The sequence below is a fragment of the Phyllobates terribilis genome, unplaced genomic scaffold (genome assembly GCF_046119375.1).
Source record: "Phyllobates terribilis strain yellow unplaced genomic scaffold, ASM4611937v1 Scaffold_3__8_contigs__length_932513732, whole genome shotgun sequence".
Classification (NCBI taxonomy): domain Eukaryota; kingdom Metazoa; phylum Chordata; class Amphibia; order Anura; family Dendrobatidae; genus Phyllobates; species Phyllobates terribilis.
In genome coordinates this window covers 89,679,216-89,697,688 of record NW_027362763.1, presented here as the reverse complement: position 1 = coordinate 89,697,688, position 18,473 = coordinate 89,679,216, and positions in this window count along the sequence as shown.

The window sequence follows — 18,473 nt, the reverse complement described above, 5'->3', positions numbered from 1 at the left end:
CTCCGTTACTTACATCCCTGGTACTAAGAATGTTAAGGCGGATGCCTTGTCTCGCAGTTTTTCTCCCATAGTCGGTGCTGAGAAAGAGGAGAACATTTTACAAGAAGGTGTTGTGATAGCTGCTTTGGACTCCGTTTTGGAAGATGAGATTCTTAAAGCACAGGAGAATGCCCCATCTAACACTCCTCATGGGAGGTTGTTTGTGCCTGGGACCTTTAGGAGAGATTTGTTTGTTGAGTGTCATGAATCTCGGTTGGCAGGTCATCCCGGAATCTCTGAGACCAAGAGACTGGTGGGTCGCAGTTTTTGGTGGCCTGGATGGCAGAAGGAAGTCATTAAGTGAGTGCGTCAATGTACTATATGTGCTAGATCTAAGTCCTCACATACTCCTGCTGCGGGGTTGCTTTGTCCTTTGGAGGTTCCCAGTGCTCCTTGGACACATTTGGCTATGGACTTTATAACTGACCTTCCCCCCTCTGAGGGTTTTACTGTCATCTGGGTGGTCGTGGACCGTTTTAGCAAGATGTGTCACTTGGTTCCCTTCGTCAAACTGCCCTGCGCTAAAACTCTCGCTAAGGCCTTTGTCAAGGAAATTGTCAGACTTCATGGCGTTTCTACTGACATTGTTTCTGATAGGGGTCCTCAGTTCGTGGCTCGTTTTTGGCGTGCCTTTTGTGACAGGTTGGGAGTTCATTTGTCGTTCTCGTCCGGATATCATCCTGAATCTAATGGCCAGACAGAAAGGAAAAACCAGGATGTTGAGCAGTTCTTGCGTTGTTTTGTGGCAGACAATCAAGAGGGGTGGTCTGAGTTTCTGCCACTTGCTGAATTTGCTCTGAACAATCATACATCTTCTTCTGCTGGTTCTTCGCCTTTTTTTTGTTGTTCTGGGAGACATCCGTCGTTTGGGTCGTTCTCCAAGTTGGGATCTGCCGTGCCTGAGGAGGAGAATTTTTCCGGTGATTTGGAGAGAGTTTGGACGGATGTGCGTGGTAATCTTCAGGAGGTCAACAGAAAATCTAAAGACTACTTTGATAGGAAACGACAGGAGGTTTTGTTCGCTGTTGGTGACATGGTTTGGTTGTCCTCTAGGAATCTGCGGTTGAGGATTCCTTCTAAGAAATTGGGTCCCAAGTTTGTAGGGCCCTTTAAGGTGCTTCAGGTTGCCAACCAATCTGCTGTTAGGTTGGAGGTTCCTATCTCCTGGAGAATTAATCCGGTATTTCATGTCTCTCTGTTGAAAAAAGCTGTTGTATCGGATTGTGACGCCTCTGCCTCTGTTCCTCCGGTGGTGGAGGACGGGGAATATGAAATTTCTCGCATCCTTAACTATAGACAGTATAGAGGTAGTTTGCAGTATCTTGTGGCCTGGAAAGGTTTCGGACCCGAGGATAACTCTTGGGTGAGGTCGGATGATGTTTCCGCATCCAGACCTTTTCACAGGAGATTTCCTGATAAGCCTGGTCCTAGGGGATCCGGAGGATCCTCTTAGAAGGGGGGGTACTGTTAGAACCTTGCTCTTAGGTTTTTTCCTTTGCTGGTCACATGACCTTGTTGGCCTATTTAATCCTGCTCCGCCCTTCTGGCTTTGCTGGACTTCATTGTTTAACTACTTTCTAGCTAGCCTGTGCTCTGTATCTAACTCTGTTAGTTTGCTTGGTCTACGGACCTCTATGTTCTATATATTTTGTTTATTCGTCTGTCTGCTACTATTTCTGTTAGGAGGTGTCCCATTTTCCTCCCAGTCCTTAGTACTTGTAGGGATTCCTTCCCCACATCTATAGGTCTCCGTACAGACTAGCTTAGGACTTTAGCAGGTCTGATCGCAGGATCAGGTTCCCTGTTACATCGTAGGGATTAAGCTGAGTTCTATCGTAGGGACAGATCTCCTCTCTTTCCTTAGCTCTGGTAGCAGAACATAACATCCTGCTCTGTATAGATGGCGCCATGCGGCCTCCCACTGTGTATAGATGGCACCGTGCGGCCTCCCGCTGTGTATAGATGGCTACGTGCGACCTCCCGCCGTGTATAGATGGCTACGTGCGACCTCCTGCTGTGTATGGATGGCTACGTGCGGCCTCCTGCTGTGTATAGATGGCTACGTGCGGCCTCCTGCTGTGTATAGATGGCTTCGTGCGGCCTCCTGCTGTGTATAGATGGCTACGTGTGGCCTCCCGCTGTCTCTTTTGGGGCGCTGTGCGGCCTCCCGCTGTCTCTGGGGGGGCGCCGTGAGGCCTCCTGCTGTATCTGGGGGGCGCAGTGCGGCCTCCCGCTCTGTATAGATGGCACTGTGTGGCCTCCTGCTCTGTATAGATGGTGCCATGCGGCCTCCCACTGTGTATAGATGGCACCGTGCGGCCTCCCGCTGTGTATAGATGGCTACGTGCGACCTCCTGCTGTGTATAGATGGCTACGTGCGGCCTCCTGCTGTGTTAAGATGGCTACGTGCGGCCTCCTGCTGTGTATAGATGGCTTCGTGCGGCCTCCTGCTGTGTATAGATGGCTCCGTGTGGCCTCCCGCTGTCTCTTTTGGGGCGCTGTGCGGCCTCCTGCTGTCTCTGGGGGGGCGTCGTGCAGCCTCCTGCTGTATCTGGGGGGCGCTGTGCGGCCTCCTGCTGTGTATAGATGGCTACATGTGGCCTCCCGTTGTCTCTGGGGGGGCGCCGTGCGGCCTCCCTCTGTATCTGGGGGGCGCTGTACTGCCTCCCGCTATGTATAGATGGCACTGTGCGGCCTCCTGCTGTGTATACATGGCGCCGTGCGGCCTCCCGCTGTGTGTAGATGGCTACGAGCGACCTCCCGCCATGTATAGATGCCTACGTGCGGCCTGCCGCTGTGTAAAGATGGCGCCGTGCGGCCTCCCCCTGTGTATAGATGGCTACGTTTGGCCTCCCGCTGTGTATAGATGGCTACGCGCAGCCTCCTGCTGTGTATAGATGGCTACGGGCGGCCTCCCGCTGTCTCTGGGGGGGGCGCCATGTGGCCTCCCGCTGTCTCTGGGGGGGCTCCGTGCGGCCTCCCGCTGTATCTTTGAGGCGCCGTGCGGCCTCCTGCTGTGTATAGATGGCACCGTGCGGCCTCCTGCTTTCTCTGGGGGGGCGCTGTGCGACCTCCCGCTGTCTCTGGGGGGGCACCGTGTGGCCTCCCGCTGTCTCTGGGGGGGCGCCGTGCGGCCTCCCACTGTATCTGGGGGGTGCCGTGCGGCATTCTGCTGTGTATAGATGGCAATGTGCGGCCTCCTGCTGTTTATAGATGGCTACGTGCGGCCTCCTGCTGTGTATAGATGGCTACGTGCAGCCTCCCGCTGTCTCTGGGGGGGCGCTGTGCGGCCTCTCGCTGTCTCTGGGGGTCGCCGTGCGGCCTCCCGCTGTATCTTTGGGGCGCCGTGCAGCTTCCTGCTGTGTAGAAATGGCTACGTTCGGCCTCTTGCTGTGTATAGATGACTGCGTGCGGCCTCCTGCTGTGTATAGATGGCTACGTGCGGCCTCCTGCTGTGTATAGATGGCTACGTGCGGCCTCCTGCTGTGTATAGATGGCTTCGTGCGGCCCCCTGCTGTGTATAGATGGCTACGTGCGGCCTCCCACTGTCTCTGGTGGGGCTAAGTGCGGCCTCCTCCTGTCTCTGGGGGGTGGCGTGTGGCCTCCCGCTGTATCTGGGGGGCACCGTGCGGCCTTCTGCTGTGTATAGATGGCTACATGCGGCCTCCCGCTGTCTCTGGAGGGGCGCCGTGCGGCCTCCCGCTGTGTCTGGAGGGTGCCGTGTGGCCTCCCGCTGTGTATAGATGGCCCTTTGCGGCCTCCTGCCATGTATACATGGCGCCGTGCGGCCCAATGCTGTTCATAGATGGCGCCGTGCGGCCTCCCGCTGTGTATAGATGGCTACGTGTGGCCTCCTGCCGTGTATAGATGGCTACGTGCGGCCTCCTGCTGTGTATAGATGGCTACGTGCGACCCCCTGCTGTGTATAGATGGCTGCGTGCGGTCTGCCGCTGTGTATAGATGGCTACGTGCGGCCTCCTGCTGTGTATAGATGGCTACTTGCGGCCTCCTGCTGTGTATAGATGGCTACGGGCGGCCTCCCACTGTCTCTGGGGGGGCGCTGTGCGGCCTCCCGCTGTCTCTGGGGGGGCTCCGTGCGGCCTCCCGCTGTATCTTTGGGGCGCCGTGCGGCCTTCTGCTGTGTATAGATGGCACCGTGCGGCCTCCTGCTTTCTCTGGGCGGGCGCTGTGCGACCTCCCGCTGTCTCTGGGGGTGCACCGTGCGGCCTCCCGCTTTATCTGGGGGGCGCCGTGCGGCCTCCCGCTGTGTATAGAAGGCTACGTGTGGCCTCCTGCTGTGTATAGATGGCAACGTGCGGCCTCCTGCTGTGTATAGATGGCTACGTGCGGCCTCGTGCTGTGAATAGATGGCACTGTGCGGCCTCCTGCTTTCTCTGGGGGGGGCACTATGATACCTCCCGCTGTATCTGGGGGGGCACCGTGCAGCCTCCCGCTGTATCTGAGGGCGCCGTGCGGCCTCCCGTTGTGTTTAGATGGCTACGTGCGGCCCCCTGCTGTGTATAGATGGCAACGTGCGGCCTCCTGCTGTGTATAGATGGCTACGTGCGGTCTCCTGCTGTGTATAGATGGCTACGTGTGGCCTCCCGCTGTCTCTGGGGGGTCGCTGTGCGGCCTCCTGCTGTCTCTCGGGGTCGCCGTGTGGCCTCCCGCTGTATCTATGGGGTGCCGTGTGGCCTCCTGCTGTGTATAGATGGCTACGTTCAGCCTCCTGCTGTGTATAGATGGCTACGTGCGGCCTCCTGCTGTGTATAGATGGCTACATGTGGCCTCCTGCTGTGTATAGATGGCTTCATGCGGCCTCCTGCTGTGTATAGATGGCTACGTGTGGCCTCCCGCTGTCTTTGGTGGGGCGCTGTGCGGCCTCCCGCTGTCTCTGGGGGGGCACCGTGCGGCCTCCTGCTGTATCTGGGGGACGCAGTGCGGCCTCCCGCTCTGTATAGATGGCACTGTGCGGCCTCCTGCTCTGTATAGATGGCGCCATGCGGCCTCCCACTGTGTGTAGATGGCACCGTGTGGCCTCCCGCTGTGTATAGATGGCTACGTGCGACCTCCCGCCATGTATAGATGGCTACGTGCGACCTCCTGCTGTGTATAGATGGCTATGTGCGGCCTCCTGCTGTGTATAGATGGCTACGTGCGGCCTCCTGCTGTGTATAGATGGCTTCGTGCGGCCTCCTGCTGTGTATAGATGGCTACGTGTGGCCTCCCGCTGTCTCTTTTGGGGCGCTGTGCGGCCTCCCGCTGTCTCTGGGGGGGCGCCGTGCGGCCTCCTGCTGTATCTGGGGGGCGCAGTGCGGCCTCCCGCTCTGTATAGATGGCACTGTGTGGCCTCCTGCTCTGTATAGATGGCGCCATGCGGCCTCCCACTGTGTATAGATGGCACCGTGCGGCCTCCCGCTGTGTATAGATGGCTACGTGCGACCTCCTGCTGTTTATAGATGTCTATGTGCGGCCTCCTGCTGTGTTAAGATGGCTACGTGCGGCCTCCTGCTGTGTATAGATGGCTTCGTGCGGCCTCCTGCTGTGTATAGATGGCTCCGTGTGGCCTCCCGCTATCTCTTTTGGGGCGCTGTGCGGCCTCCTGCTGTCTCTGGGGGGGCGTCGTGCAGCCTCCTGCTGTATCTAAGGGGCGCTGTGCGGCCTCCTGCTGTGTATAGATGGCTACATGTGGCCTCCCGCTGTCTCTGGGGGGGCGCCATGCGGCCTCCCTCTGTATCTGGGGGGCGCTGTACTGCCTCCCGCTGTGTATAGATGGCACTGTGCGGCCTCCTGCTGTGTATACATGGCGCCGTGCGGCCTCCCGCTGTGTGTAGATGGCTACGAGCGACCTCCCGCCATGTATAGATGCCTACGTGCGGCCTGCCGCTGTGTAAAGATGGCGCCGTGCGGCCTCCCCCTGTGTATAGATGGCTACGTTTGGCCTCCCGCTGTGTATAGATGGCTACGCGCAGCCTCCTGCTGTGTATAGATGGCTACGGGCGGCCTCCCGCTGTCTCTGGGGGGGGCGCGGTGTGGCCTCCCGCTGTCTCTGGGGGGGCTCCGTGCGGCCTCCCGCTGTATCTTTGGGGCGCCGTGCGGCCTCCCGCTGTATCTTTGGGGCGCCGTGCGGCCTCCTGCTGTGTATAGATGGCACCGTGCGGCCTCCTGCTTTCTCTGGGGGGGCGCTGTGCGACCTCCCGCTGTGTATAGATGGCTACGTGTGGCCTCCTGCTGTGTATAGATGGCAACGTGCGGCCTCCTGCTGTGTATAGATGCCTACGTGCGGCCTCGTGCTGTGTATAGATGGCACTGTGCGGCCTCCTGCTTTCTCTGGGGGGGCACTATGATACCTCCCGCTGTATCTGGGGGGGCACCGTGCAGCCTCCCGCTGTATCTGGGGGGCGCCGTGCGGCCTCCCGTTGTGTATAGATGGCTACGTGCGGCCCCCTGCTGTGTATAGATGGCAACGTGCGGCCTCCTGCTGTGTATAGATGGCTACGTGCGGCCTCCTGCTGTGTATAGATGGCTACGTGCGGCCTCCCGCTGTCTCTGGGGGGTCGCTGTGCGGCCTCCTGCTGTCTCTGGGGGTCGCCGTGCGGCCTCCCGCTGTATCTATGGGGTGCCGTGTGGCCTCATGCTGTGTATAGATGGCTACGTTCTGCCTCCTGAGTGTATAGATGGCTACGTTCTGCCTCCTGCTGTGTATAGATGGCTACGTGCAGCCTCCTGCTGTGTATAGATGGCTACATGCGGCCTCCTGCTGTGTATAGATTGCTTCATGCGGCCTCCTGCTGTGTATAGATGGCTACGTGTGGCCTCCCGCTGTCTTTGGTGGGGTGCTGTGCGGCCTCCCGCTGTCTCTGGGGGGGCGCCGTGCGGCCTCCTGCTGTATCTGGGGGGCGCAGTGCGGCCTCCCGCAATGTATAGATGGCACTGTGCGGCCTCCTGCTCTGTATAGATGGCGCCATGCGGCCTCCCACTGTGTATAGATGGCACCGTGCGGCCTCCCGCTGTGTATAGATGGCTACGTGCGACCTCCTGCTGTGTATAGATGGCTACGTGCGGCCTCCTGCTGTGTATAGATGGCTACGTGCGGCCTCCTGCTGTGTATAGATGGCTTCGTGCGGCCTCCTGCTGTGTATAGATGGCTACGTGTGGCCTCCCGCTGTCTCTTTTGGGGCGCTGTGCGGCCTCCCGCTGTCTCTGGGGGGGTGCCGTGCGGCCTCCTGCTGTATCTGGGGGGCGCAGTGTGGCCTCCCGCTCTGTATACATGGCACTGTGTGGCCTCCTGCTCTGTATAGATGGCGCCATGCGGCCTCCCACCGTGTATAGATTGCACCGTGCGGCCTCCCGCTGTGTATAGATGGCTACGTGCGACCTCCTGCTGTGTATAGATGGCTACTTGCGGCCTCCTGCTGTGTTAAGATGGCTACGTGCGGCCTCCTGCTGTGTATAGATGGTTTCGTGCTGCCTCCTGCTGTGTATAGATGGCTCCGTTTGGCCTCCCGCTATCTCTTTTGGGGCGCTGTGCGGCCTCCTGCTGTCTCTGGGGGGGCGTCGTGCAGCCTCCTGCTGTATCTGGGGGGCGCTGTGCCGCCTCCTGCTGTGTATATATGGCTACATGTGGCCTCCCGCTGTCTCTGGGGGGGCACCGTGCGGCCTCCCTCTGTATCTGGGGGGCGCTGTACTGCCTCCCGCTGTGTATAGATGGCACTGTGCGGCCTCCTGCTGTGTATACATGGCGCCGTGCGGCCTCCCGCTGTATATAGATGGCTACGAGCGGCCTCCCGCCATGTATAGATGCCTACGTGCGGCCTGCCGCTGTGTAAAGATGGCGCCGTGCGGCCTCCCCCTGTGTATAAATGGCTACGTGGGGCCTCCCGCTGTGTATAGATGGCTACGCGCAGCCTCCTGCTGTGTATAGATGGCTACGGGCGGCCTCCCGCTGTCTCTGGGGGGGCGCTGTGTGGCCTGCCGCTGTCTCAGGAGGGGCGCCTTGCGGCCTCCCGCTGTATCTGGGGGGCGCCGTGCGGCCTTCTGCTGTGTATAGATGGTGCCGTGCGGCCTCCTGCTTTCTCTGGGGGGGCGCTGTGTGACCTCCCGCTGTCTCTGAGGGGGCACCGTGCAGCCTCCCGCTGTATCTGGGGGACTCCGTGCGGCCTCCCGCTGTGTATAGATGGCTACGTGCGGCCTCCTGCTGTGTATAGATGGCAACGTGCGGCCTCCAGCTGTGTATAGATGGCTATGTGCGGCCTCCTGCTGTGTATAGATGGCTACGTGCGGCCTCCTGCTGTCTCTGGGGGGGCGCTGTGCGGCCTCCCGCTGTCTCTGGGGGTCGCCGTGTATAGATGGCTATGTGGGGCCTCCCGCTGTGTATAGATGGCTACGCGCAGCCTCCTGCTGTGTATAGATGGCTATTGGCGGCCTCCCGCTGTCTCTGGGGGGGCGCTGTGTGGCCTCCCGCTATCTCTGGAGGGGCGCCGTGCGGCCTCCCTCTGTATCTGGGGGGCGCCGTGCGGCCTTCTGCTGTGTATAGATGGTGCCGTGCGGCCTCCTGCTTTCTCTGGGGGGGCGCTGTCCGACCTCCCGCTGTCTCTGAGGGGGCACCGTGCGGCCTCCCGCTGTATCTGGGGGACGCCCTGTGGCCTCCCGCTGTGTATAGATGGCAATGTGCGGCCTCCAGCTGTGTATACATGGCTATGTGCGGCCTCCTGCTGTGTATAGATGGCTACGTGCGGCCTCCTGCTGTCTCTTGAGGGGCGCTGTGCGGCCTCCCGCTGTCTCTGGGGGTCACCGTGCGGCCTCCCGCTGTATCTGTGGGGCGCCTTGAGGCCTCCTGCTGTGTATACATGGCTACGTTCGGCCTCCTGCTGTGTATAGATGACTACTTGCGGCCTCCAGCTGTGTATAGATGGCTACGTGCGGCCTCCTGCTGTATGGATGGCTTCATGTGGCCTCCTGATGTGTATAGATGGCTACGTGTGGCCTCCCGCTGTGTATAGATGGCTACGTGCGGCCTCCCGCTGTATCTGGGGGCGCCGTACGGCTTTCTGCTGTGTATAGATGGTGCCGTGCGGCCTCCTGCTTTCTCTGGGGGGGCGCTGTGCGACCTCCCGCTGTCTCTGGGGGGGCACTGTGCGGCCCCCCGCTGTATCTGGGGGACGCCGTGCGGCCTGCCGCTGTGTATAGATGGCTACGTGCGGCCTCCTGCTGTGTATAGATGGCAACGTGCGGCCTCCAGCTGTCTATAGATGGCTACGTGCGGCCTCCTGCTGTGTATAGATGGCTACGTGCGGCCTCCTGCTGTCTCTGGGGGGGCGCTGTGCGGCCTCCCGCTGTCTCTGGGGGTCGCCGTGCGGCCTCCCGCTGTATCTATGGGGCGCCTTGAGGCCTCCTGCTGTGTATAGATGGCTACGTTCAGCCTCCTGCTCTGTATAGATGACTACTTGTGGCCTCTTGCTGTGTATAGATGGCTACGTGCGGCCTCCTGCTTTGTATAGATGGCTTCATGCGGCCTCCTGATGTGTATAGATAGCTACGTGCGGCCTCCCACTGTGTATAGATGGCTACGTGCAGCCTCCCGCTGTGTATAGATGGCTACATGCGGCCTCCTGCTGTGTATAGATGGCTACGTGCGGCCTCCTGCTGTGTATAGATGGCTAAGAAGCGGAATGCGAAACGCGCGTTGGGGTTGTCCTTTTTCTCACAGTCACCAGGTTGTATTGCCTCTTCCCTCCACTCCCTATATACCTGCCGTGTTATGATGTCTTATGTCTGCTTTATGCTCAATGGATCTCTCTTGACACTAGTCTATATTGCATTTTAACCAGCACTCAGCTATATGTCTTCTCGTCATAAATCCTGGTCTTCCTAGGGTTTTTGTGGTAGTGTTACCATATTGAGTTTTAATCTTTTTTGCTTCAAGGTTATATACAGCACTATCTATGGACTTTGTTTCCTCATATACAGTACAGACCAAAAGTTTGGACACACCTTCTCATTTAAAGATTTTTCTGTATTTTCATGACTATGAAAATTGTACATTCACACTGAAGGCATCAAAACTATGAATTAACACATGTGGAATTATATACTTAACAAAAAAGTGTGAAACAACTGAAAATATGTCTTATTTTCTAGGTTCTTCAAAGTAGCCACCTTTTGCTTTGATGACTGCTTTGCACACTCTTGGCATTTTCTTGATGAGCTTCAAGAGGTAGTCACCAGAAAAGGTTTTCACTTCACAGGTGTGCCCTGTCAGGTTTAATAAGTGGGATTTCATGCCTTATAAATGGGGCTGGGACCATCAGTTGTGTTGTGCAGAAGTCTGGTGCATACACAACTGATAGTCCTACTGAATAGACTGTTAGAATTTGTATTATGGCAAGAAAAAAGCAGCTAAGTAAAGAAAAACGAGTGGCCATCATTACTTTAAGAAATGAAGGTCAGTCAGTGCGAAAAATTGGGAAAACTTTGAAAGTGTCCCCAAGTGCAGTTGCAAAAACCATCAAGCGCTACAAAGAAACTGGCTCACATGAGGACTGCCCCAGGAAAGAAAGACCAAGGGTCACCTCTGCTTCTGAGGATAAGTTTATCCGAGTCACCAGCCTCAGAAATCGCAGGTTAACAGCAGCTCAGATTAGAGACCAGGTCAATGCCACACAGAGTTCTAGCAGCAGACACATCTCTTCAACAACTGTTAAGAGGAGACTTTGTGCAGCAGGCCTTCATGGTAAAATAGCAGCTAGGAAACGACTACTATGGACAGGCAACAAGCAGAAGAGACTTGTTTGGGCTAAAGAATACAAGGAATGGACATTAGACCAGTGGAAATCTGTGCTTTCGTCTGATGAGTCCAAATTTGAGTTCTTTGGTTCCAACCACCGTGCCTGTGCGACGCAGAAAAGGTGAACGGATGGACTCTACATGCCTGGTTCCCACCGTGAAGCATGGAGTAGGAGGTGTGATGGTGTGGGGGTGCTTTGCTGTTGACACTGTTGGGGATTTATTCAAAATTGAAGGCATACTGAACCAGCATGGCTACCACAGCATCTTGCAGCGGCATGCTATTCCATCCGATTTGCGTTTAGTTGGACCATCATTTATTTTTCAACAGGACAATGACCCCAAACACACCTCCAGGCTGTGTAAGGGCTATTTGACCAAGAAGGAGAGTGATGGGGTGCTATGCTAGATGATCTGGCCTCCACAGTCACCAGATCTGAACCCAATCGAGATGGTTTGGGGTGAGCTGGACCGCAGAGTGAAGGAAAAAGGCCCAACAAGTGCTAAGCATCTCTGGGAACTCCTTCAAGATTGTTGGAAGACCATTTCCGGTGACTACCTCTTGAAGCTCATCAAGAGAATGCCAAGAGTGTGCAAAGCAGTCATCAAAGCAAAAGGTGGCTACTTTGAAGAACCTAGAATATAAGACATAATTTCAGTTGTTTCACACTTTTTTGTTAAGTATAAAATTCCACATGTGTTAATTCATAGTTTTGATGCCTTCAGTGTGAATGTACAATTTTCATAGTCATGAAAATACAGAAAAATCTTTAAATGAGAAGGTGTGTCCAAACTTTTGGTCTGTACTGTATATTGCATGCAACACTTTATTGTTAGAACCCTCCTGTTAGTTTTTTCTATCTTGTGTTTTGCGGTCACGTGACCAGCTGCCTATATATTCCAGCTCCGCCCTTCTGGCTTTGCTGGACTTTTTTTTTGCCTGTCTCTCTAGCCAGGTGCTTCGGTGCCTATCTCTGTCTAGTTTGCTTGGTCCTCTGGGACCTCTAGTACTTTTTGTCAGTTTGTCTTTTTGCTCTGCAACAACTTCTGTTAGGAGGTGTCCCATTTTTGTCCCAGTCCTTAGTTCTTTTAGGGACCCCTTCCTTTATTCTATAGGTCTCCGTTCAGACTAGCCGAGGACGAAGGCGGGTCTGTTCACAAGGATCATGCTGCCCGCTACATCGTAGAGATTCAGCTTAGTCTTACTGTAGGGACAGCTTTTCCCATTCTTTCCTTAGTTTATGTTGCAGATCATAACAGTAAGTCCAGCCAAAAAAAAAAAAAACTGAAAGGAAAGAAATTCGGGGATCAATATGGTTTCTGTCCAGGAGTTGGCTCAACGCCTGCAGGGATTGTCTCTGGAGGTGGCCGAGCTTCAGCAACACGTGAGTAGCTGTCCTGGAGTGCATTTTGTGGAAACGAAGGTAGGACTGCCTGATATTTTTTATGGTAAACAGCAAGATTTTTTTTCCTTTAAAAATGCTTGTTTGTTATATTTTCGTTTGAGACCGAGGTCCTCTGGGAATGAATCACAGCGCATTGGTTTTATTATGTCACTTTTGCGCAAAGAACCACAGGGGTGGGCTTTTTCTCTCCAACCTAATGATCCGTGTTTAAGTTCTGCTGAGGAATTTCTTCTGCTATGGGGCTATTATATGACGATCCTTAAAGAATCTCATCTGCTAAATCAGAACTTAGACGTTTGAATCAGGGGTCAGAAGATGTTGAAATTTATTGCACACACTTCAGGAGATGGGCTTCTGAAGTTAAGTGGAATGATTCGGCGCTGAAAAGTTTATTTCTTGCTGGTCTGAGTGAAAGGGTTAAGGATTTGCTAATTGCATTCCCTGCACCTGAGACTCTGCAGGAAGCTATGCAGTTAGCTGTTCGTGTGGACAGGAGAATAAGGTCCAGCGTCAATGATGTAAAAACTCCTGTAATTTCAGGTCCTAGTTTCCAGAAAATCTGCTCTGACAGCGGAGAACCAATGGAGGTTGGGGCGATGTCACTCCGCTCTCAAGAAAGAGATCGGAGAATCGCCGAAGGTTTGTGTCTTTATTGTGGTAAAGCTGATCATTTGATTAAGTATTGTGAGCGTCATTTAAGTAAAGAAAATAAAAGGTCAGTTACGCCTGTATAGCTTGTTTACGCTCTGCAGGAGTTTTCCTTTCTGGGTGTACTACTCTGCAGGGAGATTTGATTGAATTTCAGGTATTTGTGGATTGTGGTTCAACACTTAATGTGATTGATAAAGGGTTTTTTGAAAAACTTAAATTGAAATCCAAACCTTTGTCATCTCCTATTTCTGTGGTTGCAATTGATAACACTCCTTTGAAATGTATTACTCACAAGACTGCTGCATTTCCTCTCACTATCAATGGTGTTCACCAAGAAATTTTGGACTTGGTTGTTTTGGATAATTTGCCCTCTCCAGTTGTTCTAGGATTTCCTTGGTTAAAACTGCACAATACTTTGTTGGACTGGTCTACTAATGTGATTAAGTCTTGGAGTCCGAAGTGCTATGATAAATGTTGTAATGGTCGCATTGCGGCTGTGGAAAAAGGGGAATTACCAGTACCTATTCAAGAATTTTGGAGGGTTTTTTCGGAGGAGGAGTCGCAAGTTTTACCTCCTCATAGGGATTATGATTGCGCCATTGAGTTTGTTCCAGGTGCTACTCTTCCCAAAAGTCGCTTGTTTAATCTTACTATCCCTGAAAGAAAGGCCTTGAAGGAGTACATACAGACTAGCCTGGCTGCTGGTCACATTAGACCTTCTAAGTCGCCTGTGGCAGTCGGATTCTTCTTTGTTAAAAAAAAGGACGGCGATTTACGTCCATGTCTGGATTTTCGTGAAATTAATAAGATTACCGTACGCAATTCCTACCCATTGCCGTTAATTCCTGACTTGTTTAACCAGTTAGTGGGAGGCAAGTGGTTCTCAAAAATTGATCTCCGAGGGGCATACAATTTGTTACGTGTGAAGGAGAGTGATGAATGGAAAACTGCTTTTAACACTCCGGTAGGTCATTTTGAGAATCTGGTGATGCCCTTCGGTCTTACCAATGCACCTGCATTTTTTCAGAACCTTATTAATGACATCCTGAGACCTTTGATTGGTAAGAATGTGGTTGTGTATTTGGATGACATTTTGATTTATTCACCAGATCTGGAGTCCCATTGGCAGAGTGTACTTGAAGTTTTGCAGTTATTGAGTGATAATTCACTCTTTGCTAAGCTGGAGAAATGTGAGTTTGCTGTGCAGAAAATTAGTATTTTGGGCTACATTGTCGCCAGCGAGGGCTTTGAGATGGACCCAGTGAAGGTTCAGGCTGTGCAGGAATGGCCTAGGCCTATTGGTTTGAAATCTATACAGAGGTTTTTGGGTTTTGCCAATTATTACAGGAAATTCATTAAGAATTTTTCTGTAATTGTTAAACCTCTAACCGATCTCACCAGGAAAGGTGAGAATACGACCCAGTGGACTACTGAAGCCATTGAAGCGTTTGAGTATCTCAAAGAGAGGTTCAGTTCTGCCCCTATCATTACACAGCCTGATGAGACCAAACCTTTTTTGGTCGAGGTCGATGCTTCATCGGTGGGGGTTGGAGCAGTTTTGTCTCAGGAGAACAAGGGTGGAGAACATCCTTGTGCCTTCTTTTCGAAAAAAAATTTGGAAACCGAACTGAATTATGATGTTGGAAATCGGGAGTTGCTGGCTATTAAACTTGCGTTTTAACACTGGCGTCATTTTTTGGAAGGCGCTAGATTTCCTATTCAAGTTTTCACAGATCATAAGAATTTGATCTATCTGGATGCTGCCAAGCGCTTGAATGCCCGTCAAGCTAGGTGGGCACTTTTTTTTCTCGGTTTCATTTTTCTGTTACCTATATCCCTGGTACTAAGAATGTTAAAGCCGATGCTTTATCTCGCAGCTTCTCTCATACGGTCGGTGCCGAGGAGGAGGAGAGCATTTTGCAGAAAGGAGTTGTGGTAGCGGCATTGGACTCCGATTTGGAGAATGGGATTCTGAATGCTCAAGATGATGCTCCATCTAACACTCCCCATGGGAGGTTGTTCGTGCCTAGAGCCTTTAGGAGAAATTTGTTTGTGGAGTGTCATGAGTCTCGGTTGGCAGGTCATCCAGGAGTTTCGGAGACTAAGAGACTTATCAGTCGCAGTTTTTGGTGGCCTGGATGGCAGAAGGAAGTCATCAATTGGGTGCGTCAGTGTATTGTGTGTGCTAGGTCAAAGGCTTCACATACTCCTGCTGCAGGGTTGCTTTGCCCTCTGGAGGTTCCTAGTGCGCTTTGGACGCATCTCTCTATGGATTTTATTACTGATCTTCCTGTGTCTGAGGGTTTTACTGTCATCTGGGTGGTCGTAGACCGTTTTAGTAAGATGTGTCATTTGGTTCCATTCATTAAGTTGCCCTGCGCCAAGACACTCGCTAAGGATTTTGTTAAGGAGATTGTCAAGCTCCATGGCGTTCCCACGGATATTGTTTCTGATAGAGGACCTCAGTTTGTGGCTCGCTTTTGGCGTGCTTTTTGTGACTGGTTGGGAGTTCATTTGTCATTTTCGTCTGGTTATCATCCTGAGTCTAATGGACAGACTGAAAGAAAGAACAAGGATGTTGAACAGTTTTTGCATTGTTTTGTGGCGGACAATCAAGAGGTGTGGTCTGAGTTTCTGCCTCTCGCAGAATTTGCTCTTAACAATCATACATCCTCCTCTGCTGGGTGTTCTCCTTTTTTTTGTTGCACTGGGAGACATCCGTCTTTTGGTTCGTTCTCCAAATTGGGGTCGGCGGTGCCGGAGGAGGAGAATTTTTCCGATGATTTGGAGAGAGTTTGGACTAATGTACGTTGTAACCTGCAAGAGGCCAACAAGAAGTCCAAGAAGTATTTTGACAGGAAACGTAAAGAGGTTTTGTTTACTGTGGGTGCATGGTTTGGTTGTCCTCGAAGAACTTGCGGTTGAGGATTCCCTCTAAAAAACTGGGTCCTAAGTTTGTGGGTCCATTTAAAGTGCTTCAGGTTGTTAACCCGTCTGCTGTTAGGTTGGATGTCCCCACCTCCTGGAAGATTAATTCTGTGTTTCATGTTTCCTTGTTGAAAAAGGCTGACATTTCTAATAGGGACGCCACTGTCACAGTTCCTCCTGTGGTGGAAGACGGCGAATATGAAATTTCTCGTATTTTGAATTCAAGATGGCATAGAGGGAGATTACAGTATCTTATCTCCTGGAATTGTTTCGGTCCCGAAGACAACTCCTGGGTAAGGACGGATGATGTCTCTGCTCCTAGGCTTGTTAAAGCTTTCCACAGGAGGTTTCCTGATAGGCCTGGGCCTGGAGGATCCGGAGGATGCTCATAAAAGAGGGGGTACTGTTAGAACCCTCCTGTTAGTTTTTTCTATCTTGTGTTTTGCGGTCACGTGACCATCTGCCTATATATTCCAGCTCCGCCCTTCAGGCTTTGCTGGACTTCAGTGTTTTTTGCCTGTCTCTCTAGCCAGGTGCTTCGGTGCCTATCTCTGTCTAGTTTGCTTGGTCCTCTGGGACCTCTAGTACTTTTTGTCAGTTTGTCTTTTTGCTGTGCAACAACTTCTGTTAGGAGGTGTCCCATTTTTGTCCCAGTCCTTAGTTCTTTTAGGGACCCCTTCCTTTATTCTATAGGTCTCCGTTCAGACTAGCCGAGGACGAAGGCGGGTCTGTTCACAAGGAACAGGCTGCCCGCTACATCATAGGGATTCAGCTTAGTCTTACTGTAGGGACAGCTTTTCCCATTATTTCCTTAGTTTATGTTGCAGATCATAACATTTATAGCCTTTACTGATAGTTTATTCTCTTGACAGGTTTTCATACCGTTGAGTTTATTTGTGTGACTCTATACCTTGGGTCCTCACTATCACTAATTGCTATATTATTATTAGTTTTTCTATTTCATGTGACACTTTACAGATTTTTTCTGATTGATTGGATAGGCCTTCTATGCCTTATATTATCCTTGTATGTGCTGATACCTATTACCTCGCTCATACTCTCGGTCATACTCCCAACCTACAGACTGTGGGATCCTTCTATTTACTTCTCCTTTTTTAGTACTGTGTTTTTTACTGACTGTTTTAATGAATTGAAATAAATATTGATTTTATTGGCATCTATTCTTCATTTATCTTGATTGGATTGCTTTAAGACTGAAGTATTGCATTTAATAGGCCCCTTTACGCCTTTGGATTAAAATGTGATATGTTGCAGTTGTGCAAAGTACTTATGCAAAAGACATGTAAATTATACTTGTGACGAATGCAAACAGTAAATTTAGCACCGTGAACCTTATTTACCATTTTATATAGAAAAACTGAACTTTTTTTTTATTTATTTATTTTTTTAAATATATTTACATACAGTTTGATGTGACTAGTGATAGTTTACAGTTATATAAAGATTATTTTTTTATGTGCAAATGTGCAATATGCATGAATATTGCAATAAGGTCATGTAACATTTTTTGATACAGTAAAAATTAAGTTTTTGATTTAATTTTTCATTTGTTTATGGACAACCATGTTCACATACAGTATAATAATGCAACAGGTATTCAAATAAAACACTTAAATTAGATAAAAATCAAGACTTTAATATGTCCGGTCAAAAATTACCGGAACATTACAAGTTTATAGTAGACCTGAACAGAACAGCAGGGTTAAGTCAAAAAAAATTTGAGCAACTCGGAATTTGCTTTACATTTTTTAGACTTTTTAAGTTTGTGGAAGCAGTGGCACAGAGAACGCGGACTCAGTGGTACAATAAAACAAGTGGTTTATTAACTATTTACAAAATTATTAAATTATATATCAATGACAATACAGACAGTGTAGAGCGATCTCTGCGCTCTCTCTCTGTCTCGTGCTTGTGGTCACCGTCTGGCCCTGTTTCTGGGCCTGTTTATCTGAACGATGCCCTATAAAATATCAAACCCAGCGCTACAGCACTAAGAAGTATGACACCAATAGCTTAGTTGTCGACTAGATATCCTTGATTTTCCCTGATACAGGTAACCACTGTCTGTTACGCTCACTAAACCTTGCGTGGCTCGGTTATACTCCTACTGAGCTTCACACCAAGAACATGTACTGAGTACAATTACCACTGTAACATCAATATTCACATAAAGTATATGCAACATACATCAGTGTATGAATATTGGTATAAATGTACACTAACCTTTAAAAGTTAAAGATACACTGGACTGTCAGCCAGTAGTGTCTGGGTCGAATCAGTATGGGCCTCCATCAACCCGCTCTATTTTCCAATGGCAGTCGCCGCCCCAAACCCTAACAGGAGCCCACACTACACTTTCCTGCAAGGATGAAAGTCTCACACTGTGGGCCACAGTCAATTTCTTCTACCACAGACCTTCTGTCCTTGCCTCCAATTTCCAGAGAGACTACTCATTCTCCCTTCTGCTCACATAACCAAATCTCTGTCCTTCCAATTGGGTCTACGCTCACACGACCGAATTTCCATTTCTGCAATCGGGTCTGCCCTATCTGCTATCTTTAGCCTCGACAATCAGGATCTCCTAGCCTCTGTAAGGACTCTGTACCCCTTGCTTAATCCACATCCAATACTGATCTTCTGTTT